This window comes from Panthera onca, chromosome B3 (genome assembly GCF_046562875.1).
Source record: "Panthera onca isolate mPanOnc1 chromosome B3, mPanOnc1 haplotype 2, whole genome shotgun sequence".
Taxonomy (NCBI): domain Eukaryota; kingdom Metazoa; phylum Chordata; class Mammalia; order Carnivora; family Felidae; genus Panthera; species Panthera onca.
In genome coordinates, this window is record NC_138344.1 from 28006462 (window position 1) to 28021617 (window position 15156).

The 15156-nt window shown below is 36.5% G+C and overlaps 1 protein-coding gene across 2 annotated transcripts in view; it reads left to right on the top strand.

The window, feature by feature from the left end:
• Positions 1-15156, top strand: part of NIPA1 (NIPA magnesium transporter 1) — an 84683-nt gene that overhangs the window by 23037 nt on the left and 46490 nt on the right. The window contains exon 1 of one of the 2 annotated variants that reach the window (XM_060617922.3): positions 14459-14486. The exons of the other annotated variant lie outside the window; for it this stretch is intronic. The gene's annotated coding sequence lies outside the window, so the exon portion shown is untranslated. Of the gene's footprint in view, positions 1-14458; positions 14487-15156 lie in introns of those variants that run through there. 2 annotated transcript variants of the gene reach the window in all.

Sequence of the window (15156 nt, forward strand, 5' to 3'; positions counted from 1 at the left end):
CATGTGTTTATAACTGGGCTCTATTGTCTGCTCTGTTGATCTATGTGTCTTTGTGTGTGTGTGTGTGTGTGTGTGTGTGCGCGCGCGCGTGCACCAATAATGTACTGTTTTGATTACTAGAGCTTTGTAGTGTAGTTTGAAATCAAGGAGCATGATACCTCCAGCTTAGCTCTTTCTCAAGAATATTTTGGTTATTTTTGGGTCTTTTGTGGTTCTATACAAATTTTAGGATTGTAATATTTCTGTGAAAAAAATGCCATTGATAATTTTGATAAAGATTGTATTGAATCTGTAGATTGCTTTGAGTATACACATTTTAACAATATTAATTCTTCTAATCCATGAGCAGGGTTTATCTTTCCATTTGTATGTGTCGTCTTCAGTTTCTTTCATGAGTGGCTTACAGTTTTCACTATAAGGTCTTTCACCTCCTTGGTTAAATGCTTAGGTATTTTATCTTTCTGATGCAGTTGTAAATGGGATTATTTTTTTAACTTCTCTTTCTGCTAGGTCATTATAAGTGTATATACACTTACATATAATGTGTATACATTATAAGTGTACACAACAGATTTTTGTATGTCCATTTTGTATCCTGAAAATTTACTTAATTCATCTATTGTAATCATTTTTTAGAGGAGTCTTTAGGGTTTTCTATATATATAGTTTTATGTCATCTGCAAATAGTGACAGTTTTCCTTTTTTACCAATTTGGATGACTTTTCTTTCTTTTTTTCTTTCTTTTTATAGTTTTGGGTGTTTTTTGTTTGTTTCTGTTTTTGTTTTGCTTTTCTGCTTTTTTGCTTTTTCTTTTTTTGCTTTGCTGTGGCTAGAATATCCAGTACTATGTTGAATAAAAGTGGTGAGAGTGAGCATCTTTGTCTTATTCCTGATTTTAAAAGCTTTTCCTTGTTGTGTATGATGTTAGCTGAGGGTTTGTCATATGTGGTAATGTCATATATGGTATGTATGTACGTATGTGCGTATTTAAGTTTTATTTATTTTTTTAAGTAATCTCTATACCTAATGTGGGGCTTGAATTCATGACTCCAAAGTCAAGAGTCACATGTTCTTCAGACTGAGCCAGCCAGGCACCCCTATGTGGTTTATTTAATGTTGAAGTTTATTCCCTCTCTACCCACTTTGTGAAGTTTTTATTTGTAAATGGATGTTGAATTTTGTCTAATACATTTTTTGCAACTATTGAGATGATCATATGATTTTTCTCGTTTACTTTGTGAATGTAGTGTATCAGGTTGGTTGATTTGTGGATATTGAACCATTTGCATCCCTGGAATAAATCTCACTTTATTGTGGTAATGATCCTGTTAATGTATTGTTGAACTCAGTTTGCTAATATTTTCTTGAGGATTTTTGCACCTATATTCATTCATTAAGAATATTGACTTATAATTTTTATTTTTTTGTAGTCTCTTTGTCTGGCTTTGGTATCAGGGTAATGCATGTCTAGTAGAATGAATCTGGAAACATTTCTTCCTATTCAAATTTTTTGGAGTAGTTGGGGAAGGATAGGTATTAACTCTTCATGAAATGTTTGGTAGAATTTACCTGTGAAGTGTCTATTCCTAGGCTTTTGTTTGTTGGGAATTTATTTTTTTTTTAATTTAAATTTTAGTTAACATATAGTACAGTATTGGTTTCAGGAGTAGAATTCAGCGATTCATCACTTACATACAACACCCAGTACTCACTACAAGTGCCCTCCTTAATACCCGTCATTCATCTAGCCCATCTCCCAGCCATCTCCCTCCAGCAACCCTCAGTTTGTTCTCTATCATTAAGTCTCTTGTGCTTTGTTTCCTTCTCTCTTCTCCCCCCCTCCATATGTTCATCTGTTTTGTATCTTAAATTGTAAATATGAATGAAATCATATGGTATTTATCTTTCTCTGATTTTGCTTAATTCCATCCACATCATTGCACATGGCAAGTTTTCATTCTTTTTGATGGCTGAGTAACATTCCTATATAAATATATCACATCTTTTTTATTCATTAGTCGATGGACATTTGGCTCTATCCATAGCTTGGCTATTGTTAATAATGCTGCTTTAAGGGGCGCCTGGGAGGCTTAGTCGGTTAAGTGTCCGACTTCAGCTCAGGTCACGATCTCGTGGTCTGTGAGTTCGAGCCCCGCGTTGGGCTCTGGGGTGATGGCTCAGAGCCTGGAGCCTGCTTCTGATTCTGTGTCTCCCTCTCTCTCTGCCCCTCCCCCGTTCATGCTCTGTCTCTCTCTGTCTCAAAAATAATTAAACGTTAAAAAAAAATAATGCTGCTTTAAACATTGGGGGCATGTCCTCCTTCAAATCTGTAGTTTTGTATCCTTTAGGTAAATACCTTGTAGTACAATTGCTAAATGGTAGGGTAGTTCTATTTTGAACTTTTTGAGGAGGCTTCATGTTGTTCTCCAGAGTGGCGTACCAGTTTTCATTACTACATCCTTGCCAACACCTGTTTTTTTTTTCTGTTGTTAATTTTAGGGATTCAGACAGGTGTGAGGTGGTATCTCATCATGGTTTTGGTTTGTATTTCCCTGATCATGAGTGATGTAGAGCATTTTTTCATGTGTCTGTTAGCCATCTGGATGTCTTCTTTGGGCAAGTGTCTATTCATATCTTCTGCTTATTTCTTAACTGGATTATTTGTTTTTTTGGGTGTTGAGTTTGCTAACTTCATAGATTTTGGATAGTAACCCTTTATCAGATATGTCATTTGCAAATATCTGGTCCCTTCCCTAAGCTACCTTTTAGTTTTGTTGATTCTTTCATTCAGTGTGCAGAAGCTTTTAATTTTGATGAAGTCCCAAAGTTTTTTTTTGTTTTGTTTTGTTTTTTTTTTTGGTTTTTTTTTTGTTTTGCTTTTGTTTCCCTTGCCTCTGATGATATATATGCAAGAAGTTGTTGTGGCTGATGTCGAAGAAGTTGCTGCCTGTGTTCTCCTCTAGGATTTTGATGGTTTCCTGTCTCACATTTAGGTCTTTCATCCATTTTGAGTTTATTTTTGTGTATGGTTTAAGAAAGTGGTCCAGTTTCATTCTTCTGCATGTTGCTATCCAGTTTTCCCGACATCATTTGTTGAAGAAACTTTTTCCATTGGATATTCTTTCCTGCTCTGTCAAAGATAAATTGGCCATACACTTGTGGGTCCGTTTCTGGATTTTCTATGCTGTTCCATTGATTTATTGTTTTTGTGCCAGTACCATACTATTTTGACTGCAGCTTTATAATACAGCTGAATTCTGGAATTATGATGCCTCCAGTTTTGTTTTTCTTTTTCAGGATTGTTTTGCCTATTCAGGGTCTTTTGCGGTTCTGTACAAATTTTAGGATTGTTTGTTCTAGCTCTGTGAAAAATGCTTGTGGTGTTTTGATGGGGATTGCACTAAATGTGTAGATTGCTTTGAGTAGTATAGACATTATAACAACAGTCTTCCAATCCATTAGCATGGAATGTTTTTCTGTTTCTTTGTGTCCTCTTCAATTTCTTTCTTAAGTTTTCTATAATTTTCAGAGTACAGATATTTTACCTCTTTGGTTTGGTTTATTCGTAGGTATCTAATTGTTTTTGATGCAATTGCAGATAGGATCTATTCCTTGATTTCTCTTTCTGCTGCTTCATTATTGGTGTATACGAGTACAACTGATATCTGTACATTGATTTTATATTCGGTGTCTTAGTTGAATTCATGTATTAGTTGTAGTAATTTTTTGGTGAAATCTTTCTGGTTTTCTATATAGAGTGTCATGTTATCTGCAGAGTGTAAGTTTGACTTCCTCCTTGCTGATTTGGATGCCTTTTATTTCTTTTTGTTACCTAATTGCTGAGGCTAAGACTTCCGGTACTATGTTAAATAGTACCAGCATCCTTGTCTTGTTCCTGACAGTAGGGGAAAGGCTCTCAGCTTTTCCCCATTGAGGATGACATTAGCTATGGGTCTTTTATATATGGCCTTTATGATTTTGAGGTATGTTCCTTCTATCCCTCCTTTCTTGAGGGTTTTTAATCAAGAAAGGATGCTGTATTTTGTAGATGCTTTTTCTACATTGATTGACAGGATTGTATGGTTCTTATTATTTTATTTCTTTTATTAATGTAGTGTATCACATTGATTTGTGAATATTGAATCAGTCTGCAGCCCAGGAGTAAGTCACATTTGATCATGGTGAATAATTCTTTAATGTATTGTTGAGTTTGATTTGCTAGTATCCTTTGAGCATTTTTGCATCCGGGCTCATCAGGGATATTGGACTGTAATTATCCTTTTTAGTGGGGTCTTTGTCTGGTTTTGGAATCAAAGGTAATTCTGGCTTCATAGAATGAGTTTGGATTTTTTTTTTTAATTATTGATTCAGTTTCATTACTAGTAGTAGATTTGTTCAAATTTTTATTTTTTTCTGATTCAGCCTGGGAAGATTGTGTGCTTATATGAATTTATCCATTTTTCTAGGTTGTCCTATTTATTTACATATAATTGTTCATAGAAGTCATTTGTATTTCTGTGCTATCAGTTGTAAGTTCTCTTCTTTATTTTTGATTTTATTTATTTTGAGTCACTCTCTTTTTCTTGATGAGTGTGGATAAGGGCTTATCAATTTTGTTTATTTTTTCAAAGAACCAGCTTTTGATTTCATTGATGTTTTCTGTTGTTTCTTTTAGTCTCTGATCTTTACTATTTTCTTCCTTCTATTAATTTGGGGGTTTTTTGTTCTTTTTCCACTTCCTTTATGTGTAAAGATAGGTGGTTTGAGATATTTCTTGTTTCTTGAGGTAAGCCTGTATTGACATAAACATCTCTCTTAGAAACTGCTTTTGCTGCATCCCATAGATTTTGGAGTATTGTGTTTGTGTTTTGTTTTGTCTTAAGGTATTTTATTTTTATTTTTATTTTTTTAATGTTTATTTTTGAGAAGGAGAGATCATGAATAAGGGACGTTCAGAGAGGGGGGAGCGGACAGAGGATCTGAAGTGGGCTCCACATTGACAGCAGAGAGCCCAATGCAGGGCTCAGACTCACAAACTGAGAGATCATGACCTAAGCCAAAGTCAGATGCTTAACCAACTGAGCCACCCAGGTGCACCTGTCTTAAGGTATTTTTAAGTTTCCTGTTTGATTTTTACATTGGCCCCTTAGTTGTTTAGTAGTATGCTGTTTTTAGCCTCCACTTGTTTGTGGGGTTTTTTTTTTTTTTTCAGTTTTTTTCTTGCAGTTGATTTCTAGTTTCATACTGTAATTGTCAAAAGATGCTTGATATGATTTCAGTATTCTTGAATTTATTTTGACTTGTTTTGTGGTTCAATATGTGATCTGTCCTGGAGAATGTTCATGTGCACTTGAAAAGAATGTGTATTTTGCGGTTTTTGGATGGAAGGTTTTGTGTATATCTGTTAAGTCCATGTGGTCCATCTGGTCTAATGTGTCATTTATGTCCACTGTTTCTTTGTCCACTGTCTATCTGGATGACCTATCTGTTGATGTAAGTTGGGTATTAAAACCATTTACTCTTAATACATTACTGTAAATTTCTTTCTTAAATCTGTTAATATTTGCTTTATATACATAGACCTTCCTATATTGGGTGCATAGATACCTAAAATCCCTATATCTTCTTGTGGATTTATCCCTTTATCATTATATAATACCTTTCTTTGTTGTTGTAGTCTATTTTAAAGTCTATTTTGTCTGATATAAGTATTGCTATGCCAGTTTCCTTTTTATTTCTATTTGCATGGGTTATTGTTTTCCATCCTTTCATTTTCAATATGTACATGTCTTTTGGTCTGAAGTGAGTCTCTTGTAAGCAGCATATGGTTGGATCTTGGTGGTTTTTTTGTTTTTTGTTTTTTGAATCCATTAAGCCACCCTATGTCTTTTGACTGGAGCATTCATCCAATTATGTTTCTAGTAATTATTGATAGACATGTACACATTGTCATTTTGTTCAGTGTTTTCTGTTTGTTCTTGTAGTTCTCTGTTCCTTTTTTTTTTTCTCTTGCTCTCTTTGTGAATCAATGATTTTATCTAGTGTTACTGTTGGATTCCTTTTTATTTTTTGTATATTATAGTTTTATGGTTGGAGGTTACTCTGAGGTTCATATATAACATTCTGTACATATAGCAGTCTATTTTAAGTTGATGGTTACTTAAGTTCAAACACTATGTAAAAATGCTACACTTTTACTTCCCCTTCACATTTTAATTTTTTGATGTCATATTTTACATTTTTAAATTTTGTGGATCTCTTATAATTATTTTAGACATAGTTGATTTTACTAATGTTGACTTTTAACCTTGATAATAGCTTTATAAGTGGTTGATCTACCACTTTTACGATGTTTCCTTTTCTTAGTGAAATTTTTTCATTCATAATTTTCTTCTAGTTTTGGCCTTTTCTTTCTCACTTAAAGAATTTACTTCAACATTTCTTATAAGGCTGATTTAGTGGTAATGAACTTCTTTAACTTTTGATTCCAAAACTCTGTATTTCTCCCTCAATTCTGAATGATAACCTTGCCAGGTAGGGTATTCTCAATAGTTTGTTTTTTTTTTAAGCACTTTGAATATTTCATTGTACTCCTTTATGGTCTGCAATGTTTCTGCTGCAAATCAGCTGACAGACTTACAGTGGTTCCCTTGCATGTAACTAATTGCTTTTTCCTTGCTGCTTTTAAGAGTTTGTTTTTAATTTCTTATATTCTAATTATTATGTGTCTTTATATGAACATCTTTGGACTCATCTTTTTTGGGACTCTCTTTACTTCCTCGACCTGGATGTTTGTTTCTTTTCCCAGATTAGGAATGTTTCCAGCTATGTTTTCATTCAAATAACTTTTTTGCCTTTTTTTTCTCTCTCTTCTCCTTCTTGGACCTTTGTAATGCAATTGTTAGTGTGTTTGATGCTTTCCCAGGGGTTCCCTAAAGTATCTTTTAAAATCCTTCCTTCCTTCCTTTTTGCTGTTCTGCTTGGCTGAATTCCTCTACCCTCTCTTCCAGATTCCTGATTTGTTCTTCTGTATTATGTAATCTGGTGTTGATTCTGTTTAGTATGTCTTTTATTTGTTATTGTATTCTTTAGCTCTGATTGAACTTTTTAATATTTTCTCTTTTGTTGAAGTTGTCCCTGAGATCATTCACTCTTCTCCCAAATTTGGTGAGCATCTTTATGACTATTATTTTGAACCATTTGTCAGGTAGCTTGCTGATCTACATTTCATTTAGTTCTTTTTTGAGGTTTTGTCTTATTCTTTCATTTGGACCATGTTCCTCTGTCTCCTCATTTTGTCTAACTCTCTGTGTTTATTTCTTTGCATTAAGTAGATCAACTATGTCTTCTGTTCTTGAAAGAGGGGCCTTATATACAGGGTCTCCTTTGGGGCCCAGAAGCACCATCCCCCCTGGTTATCAGAACTGCATGCTCCAGGGATGTCGCCTCTGTGGGTTTCATATGTCCTCCTATCATGGCTGAGCCGTGACTGCTGTGGGCACACTGGTGGGCTTGACTGGCCCCTGGTGTGGTTGACTGTGAAACCAGGCCACTACTGTTGTGAGTGTGCTGGTGGGCAAGGATGCTCCTCCTTCCCTTCTGCCCTGTGGGAGTCCCTAGAGGAAGGTGTGGTTTCAGCTGATGCTTCCCACCAGCTGCTGTGGGGATGGCAGTTAGGTGGAAGCCACTTGGGAAGTGTGCCTGCTTGGGTGGGCAGGGTAGGTGGGGTGAGTCCCCAGGGTGGGGAGAGTGGTGCTAGCAAGGTGCATGGAAGTTACCAGAAATGGTACCCACCAGCACCAGGTCAGCTAGTTAGAAGGAGAATAATAAAAATTGTACCACCACTTCCGTTCCTGGAGAAAGTTCTTATAGATCCCAGCCCCTCTAGCGGATACCCTAAAATTAGTCAAATAATCTCCTTCATGCATGGTCCAATTACTTTTCAAACTTCTGGCTCTATGCTGAGTCATGGAGTGAGTGGTATAGTGCTCTGGCTCTTTAAGATTGGAGTCTTAATATCCTGTAGCCCTTTGGTTCTTCCCGAGTTAAGCTGGGCTGATTTTCAAAGTCAGATTTTATATGGGCTCATCTACTCAGTGCAGGTCCTCAGGGTAGGGATGCCGGATGTGGGGCTTGATCCCCTTGCTCCTGAGAGATAACCTCCATTTTGTGATATCCCTCTGCTTTTGGTTTGTTACTCTGGGGGCATGAGTTCCTACTAGACTCTCTGCCCCTCTTACCCATCTCTATATGGCTTTTTCATTATATTTTTTGTTGCAGAATAACTATTCTGTTAGTCTTAAGGTAGTTCTCCTAGAGAGTTGTTCTATAGGTAGCTGTAGTTTTGGTGTGCATGGGAGGAGGGGAGCTCAGGATCCTCCTGTTTTACCACTTGAATCTCATCCTCCTGATATTTTCCCTGTCAATGTATTTTTGCATTATTTTTTTAGTGGTTGCTCTAAACTTACCATATACGTCTTAACTTAGAAAATCTACTTTAGGGGCACCTGGGTGGCTCAGTCAGTTAAGTGGCTGACTTTGGCTCGGGTTATGGTCTCATGGTTTGTGAGTTTCAGCCCTGAGTTGGGCTCTGTGCTGACAGCTCAGAGCCAGGAGTCTGCTTCTGATTCTGTGTCTCCCTCTCTCTCTGCCCCTCCCGCTCACGCTTTGTCTCTCTCTCTCAAAAATAAATGAACATTAAAAAAAAAATTTTTTTAAGAAATCTACTTTAGACTTACGCTAATTTAATTCTAATTAGATATAGAAGCCTTGCTTGTATATTGCTGCTTCTTTTATTTGTGTTATTGTTTTTATGTTACAAACCCAACAATATATTGTTGCAATACATAATTAAAGTAATGCAAGCTTTATATAATTTTATGTCCTTAAAGAAGTTTCCAAAATAAAGAAAAGCAAATATAGATTTATAGAGTTTAATATGTTAACCATTTAAAAAATTTTTAAATTATTTTTATTTTTATTATTAGAGAGAGAGAGAGAGAGAGAGAGCGAGCTGGGGGAGAGGGAAAGAGGGAGACAGAGAGAGAATCTTAAGCTCCAAGCTCATGACCTGTGCTGAAATCAAGAGTCAGACACTCAACCAACTGAGCCACCAAGGCACCCCATCGATATGTTAACCTTTTTATTTACCATTCTTTGTTCTCTTTATTTGTTCTTACGGCATTCAAGTTATTAAGTTACCATGTCCTTACTCAGTAAAACTTTGATCACACCCACATCCTTTATGCTGTTATTGTTAAATATATTACAATTCTATGTATTATAAATCCAACAACAGTTCTGTGCACATATGTCCCATAGCTTTTCAAATCAGTTAAGGTGAGAAAGGGAAACAAATTTGTGTTTTGTAATTAAACATTTTTTAAAAATTGTAATTAAAATTTGCTAAGAAATCAGTTGTTAATTTACTGAGATTGTCTTGCGTATTATCATTCATTTTTCTATTGCTTCTCTTAAAATTTTTCTTCATCTTTGAGCATTTTTACCAATGTGACTTGTGTGTGGAACTCCTGGAGTTTGTTGAGCTTCTTGAATTTTCATCATGTTTCGTAAATTTCAGCCTTTTTTTCCTTGAATGTTTTTTCTTCTACTTCCTCTCTACTCTCCTTCTGGTAGTAACATTATGACTGTGTTGATGTACTTAATGTTGTTTCACATTTTTCTAAGGTTCTGTTTATTTTTCTTTATGCTTTTCCCCCCTTCAGAATGTACAGTCTTTATCAATCTATGTTCAAATTCACTAAATCTTTCTTTTGCCGAGAATATTCAAATTTGCTATTGATTTCTTTTTTCATTCCAGTATTGTGCTTTTTAATTCCAGAATTTCAGTTTGGGTTTGTTTTTTTTTAAGTCATTTCTATCTCTTCATTAATACTCTCTATTTGATGAGAAGTTGTATTTACACATACCTTCTTTACTTCTTTAAGCATGGCTTCTTTACTTATTTGAACATATTTTTTTAAGTTTTTATCTTAATTCCAGTTAGTAACTTGAACATATTTTTAATGTATGGTTTGAGATTTTTGTGAAGTCTGAAATTAGGCTCTCTTACAGGCAGTTTTAGTTGCCTGCATTTTCCCTGTTTGTATAGTGTATGTAATGTAGGTCACATTCTCCTGGCTTTTTTGTATGTCTTGTATTTAGGGAGCGGGGGTTCTTATTTTTATTATTACATGATCATGCCATCACACAGCATTTTTTTCTTTGAACTTTTACACCTAATAGAAACCAACATCATTCAAGCACTTAATTATAGTTTACCTTGTGTTCTTTGCTTCTGTTTCATGTGTAACAAATGGAGCAAGAATATTTTATCTTTAATTATAATACAAATATACAATAAGTTATTCATGAACCTAAAATGTTCCTCATTCCCAGCATGCAGAATAAACAAGAAAACTTTGCCTTGCTTCCTCTTGATACTACTTAACCCCTAAGAGACCTACAAGGAAAAAGATGAAGACAAACTATCAAGAGCAAAAAGGCACAGAATCTCTGTAGAATGGTCCCTATACCCATCTTCTTAGTACATTTAAACACCAAAAAAAAAAAGACAGAAATAACAGTTTTCCCATCAAGAAGCACTGCCTGGAGAGTGACTTGACCCAGCATCTCCTCTTGAAGTTGAATAGCACCTAGGTTACAGGAGACCCCAAAGGTCTAGGGCTCAAGGACCACTAGATGGCAATAGTGTCATTGTAGGATGGACTGCAGATATTGTGGAGGCTCCAGGCACTCCTACCATGGACGTTCTGGTTTATGATTCATAATGCTGGAAGCTCTTGACTTAGTTTATATCTCAAGATGATAGGGAGTCATGAGCTTAACATTTTCAGGCCTCTGTTGCTCCATTTATTTTTTTATTGTTGTAAAATATGCATGCCATAAAATTTACTATTTTAACCATTTTTAATTGTATAGTTTGGCTGTGTTAAAGGCATTTATGTTGTGTTAAACATCATCAATATTCATCTCTAGAACTTTTTCATAATCTCCTTCGGAAACACTGTACCCATTTAACAGGAACCCCCCGTTCTCACTCCCAGCCCCTATCACATTCTGTTTCTATGGAGGTGACTACTCTCAGTACCTCATGTTAAGTTCACTTATAAAATATTTGTTATTTTTTGACTGGCTGTTTCACTTAACATACTGTCTCTCAGGTTCATCTGTGCTGTAGCATGTATCAGAATTTCATTCCTCTTTAAGGTTGAATAACAATCTTTCTTGTACCGTTTGCTGCTTTTTCGTGTATAGCAAAAAGGACCGTGTCCATTGTATTTTGTCTGTCCATTTGTTCATTCATCTGCTGTAGAATACTTGTTGTTTCCACCTTTTGTCTATTGTGAATAATGCTGGTATGAACATGATGTACAAATAAATATGTGTTTAAGTCCCCACTTTCAGTTCTTTTGGGTATATACCCTGAAGGGGAATTGCTGGATCATATGGTGATCCTATATGTAATCCCTTTTCCACTGTGGCTGCACCATTTTCCATTTTCACCAGCAGTGCACATGGTTTCCAGTTTATCCACATCCTTACCAACACTTGTTTTGTTTTTGTGAATAGTAGTCACTTTAGTGGATGTGAAGTGATAGGGGTTTGATTTGTGTTTCCCTAATGTTTAGCAATGTTGAGCATCTGTTCATGTGCTTATTAGCCATTTGTGCATCTTTTTGGAGAAATGTCTACTCAAGTCTTTTGGCTATTTTTGAATTGTGTTGTTTTGTTGTTGTTTTGTCATGAATTTTGTTGATATCTGGACATTTTAGGTAATGTATGATAGCAACTCTGGAATTTGATTGACCTCCTTCTCTCAGTGGATTGTTTGCTTGTTCATTTGTTTAGTGACCTAAATTTGTTTAGTGGAGTATTTTGGTAAAGTCTGTTTCCCCTGTGAAGCCTGTAATGACACACACCTCAGAGGTTATAGTCTTGGGTATGTGCACCTTTACTTGAGATGACTAGCTGGGCTATCTTTGACTGTTTCTTTACCTAATTTTTCTCTTGTCTGCCTCATTGGGTATCACATCTAGCTTTTAGTTGCTTCATAGTCTTGTCCAGTTAATTTAAGGCAGGTATATTTGTTGAGACTAGTTATTGGGAGTAGTTGGTAGCCTCTGATCTCTGCTTGCCTCTCTAAGCATGAGACTTGCACCCTACCTTCAGGCTTAAAACAGGATAGGATGATCAGGGCCTGTTGTACCAGGGATAGAGTCTCTGGGTAGGGGCTGGGTTGGGGAAAGAAGTCCCTAAACTCTTGGATACACCGATCAGATATTTAGCCTATTCAACTTGAAGGGGATAAGAAATGCTGAAGAACTGCTCTTCCTGGTGATGAAGAGCTAAAGGGAGAGGGGACCTCAGTTTCTTGGTTACCAGCCTGGAGTGGAGCTTCTGTGAAGCTGAATTGCAGTGAGGGAGAGAACAAATAGGTCTTAGCTCATGTGCTAAGGGCTTACACTGTTCTCACTGAGATTTAGTAGATTTTTCTTGAGTATACGTTTCTTGATTTGCTGTATGCTTTTAGGGCAATTTCAGAGACTTGAAAAACAATTTTAATACTTTATTTGGCAGTTATTGTTGTTTCAGTGGGAAACTGGTCCACAGGGTTCCTCACACCAGCATTCTGGAAGTGGACTTCATGAACTTTCATTCTTTAAATTCAGCATGCAGGGGTGCCTGGCTGGCTTAGTTGGTAGAGCATGTGACTCTTGATTGTCATGAGTCAAGCCCCACATTGGGCATGGAGCCTACTTAAAATAAAAACTAAAAAAAAATTTTTCTTAAATATAGCAAGTATTTGGGGGGTACTGGGGCATTCTTTTAAGTAGACACAGTGTGATTAACACATTCACGAAATTCAACATGGATTTTGCACTAATATCTGGTAACTAGTCTACAGTGCTTACTAGGAGGGGCTTTCTTAGGCTCAGCTGTATGGTCCACATTTGCCTCAGACACACTCAGGGACACAGGACAGGAGCCATAGCTAGTGCTGTGCCCTCTCCTGCTGGAGGTTGGCAGCAGAGGCAAAGCATGGCTCAGGGGCCTGGAGGCAGAGCTGCAGTAGGCAATGCCACAGCAGCCCTGCCTTATGAGCCTTGTACCCCCTAGGGTAAAGTCACAGAGGCAAAGCTCCCAAGCCCCACAGGAGACATACTTGTTCCCAGAGGCATTGCACTCGGGAGTCCAAGTAATAGGATCTCTACCAGGTGTTCACCGACCTCCAGTCAGGTGCTATTTGTCCATCAGAGGTCATTTCTAAGTGTTATCCTCTGGCCACATGGCTGTCAGCTTCCTAGAACCAGAAAGTGAACCTTGAGTCACATTCTCATGTAGAAAGAAAATGGGTTTTATAAGTCTTTTCTTGACAACGGTCCATATTTAGATTTTGCCAATTGCCCTAATACTGTCCTTTATAGCAACGTTGTTTTTTTTTTTTTCATTTAGCATCTTATGTGTTGAGTTACCATGTCTTAGTTTTCTTTTATCTGCAACTGTTCTTTAGCCTTTCTTTGTCTTTAGAACCTTGTCTTTTAAAACATTTTTTTTAATGTTTATTTTTTGAGAGAGACAGAGACAGAGAGACAGAGCACAAGCAGGGGAAAGGCAAGAAAGAGGGAGACACAGAATCTGAAGCAGGCTGTCAGCCTGAGCTGTCAGCACAGAGCCCGACGTGGGGCTTGAACTCACTAACTATGAGATCATGACCTGAGCCGAAGTCGGACTCTTAACTGACTGAGCCAACCAGGTGCCCCAGGACCTTGCCTTTTTTTAGAGTGCAAACCAGCAAATTCATAGTCTATTTCACAGTTTCCTCATATTTAAATTCAAGTGATGCACTTTGGCGGGAATACCAGATATAATGTTGTATCCTTCTCAGTGCATCCACTCAGGAAGCATGTGATATTGATTTGTCCCATTGCTGATGATAACTTGAGCCACTTAGTTAGGTGATGTCTGTCAGGGTCTATAGAGTACTGTAAAGGTAAGTTTTTCTCTTAATAATTAATGAAAAACTGATGGAGGTGATTAAGGGAGACTATGTGGCAATCTTATATTCCTCAACAAACTTTTATCCACTTGCTTTAGTATCCATTAGTGATTCTTGCTAAATTGGTTTTTATTGTGATGTTGCCAAATGATGATATTTTAACTCATCCATTCTTCCTATTCTGTCATTACTTATTAGCCCCATTTCACTGTTTTCAAGTACATATTGTAATACCTGTAATTCTGTTCCTCCATGAATCACTGACTTCCTGTGTTCATTATACTAAATTATTAAGAATTAGAATGTCCAGTTAGAATTAGGTACTTTATTTTTTAAAAAGTAATTTCCCTATAAAGGTAACTACAGAGTTACTTTTAAATGAGTATAGCTGATGACATAATGTTACATTCGTTTCAGATGTGCAACTTAGTGATTTGACAAGTTTATACATTATGCTGTGTTCACTGTAAGTATAGCTACCATCTGTCCCATTACATCCCTATTGTAACATCATTTACTACTGAATGAGAGAATATATTTGCAAATGATATATCTGATAAGGGTTAATATCCAAAATATTAAGATATAAGTTACCTTTATAGAACTTACACAACTCAACACCAAAAAAAAACCCAATATAGTTAAAAAATGGACACAAGATCTGAATAGACATTTTTCCTAAAAAGACATACAAGTGGCCAACAGACACATGGAAAGATGCTCAACATCACTCATCAGGGAAATGCAAATCAAAACCACAATAAGATATTATCTCACACCTATTAGAATGGCTAAACTCTAGAATTAGGTACTATAACCTGAAGTGAAGAAACCTCTCAGACAAACATTTTGACATATCTGAAGTGGGACAAATCTGTGTCTCAACGGTTGGGAGACCATCTTGCTGCAGGTTCCTCGTACAGGAAGGAGGGACCCATGTGATGGGGAGGCCTGGGCACCTGCTCATGGTTCTGTCTGACTATACATGGGGTATATGAGGGTAACCTAAGAGAGTACAAGAAACTGTGTAAAATGTCAAATCACTGAGTGAGAGAAAAGGTCTGCTGCCCAAATGGTTGAAAAAAGAGCCATATGAGAAAGGTAAATTTTGAAAATTGACTAACCTGTTTAAGCAC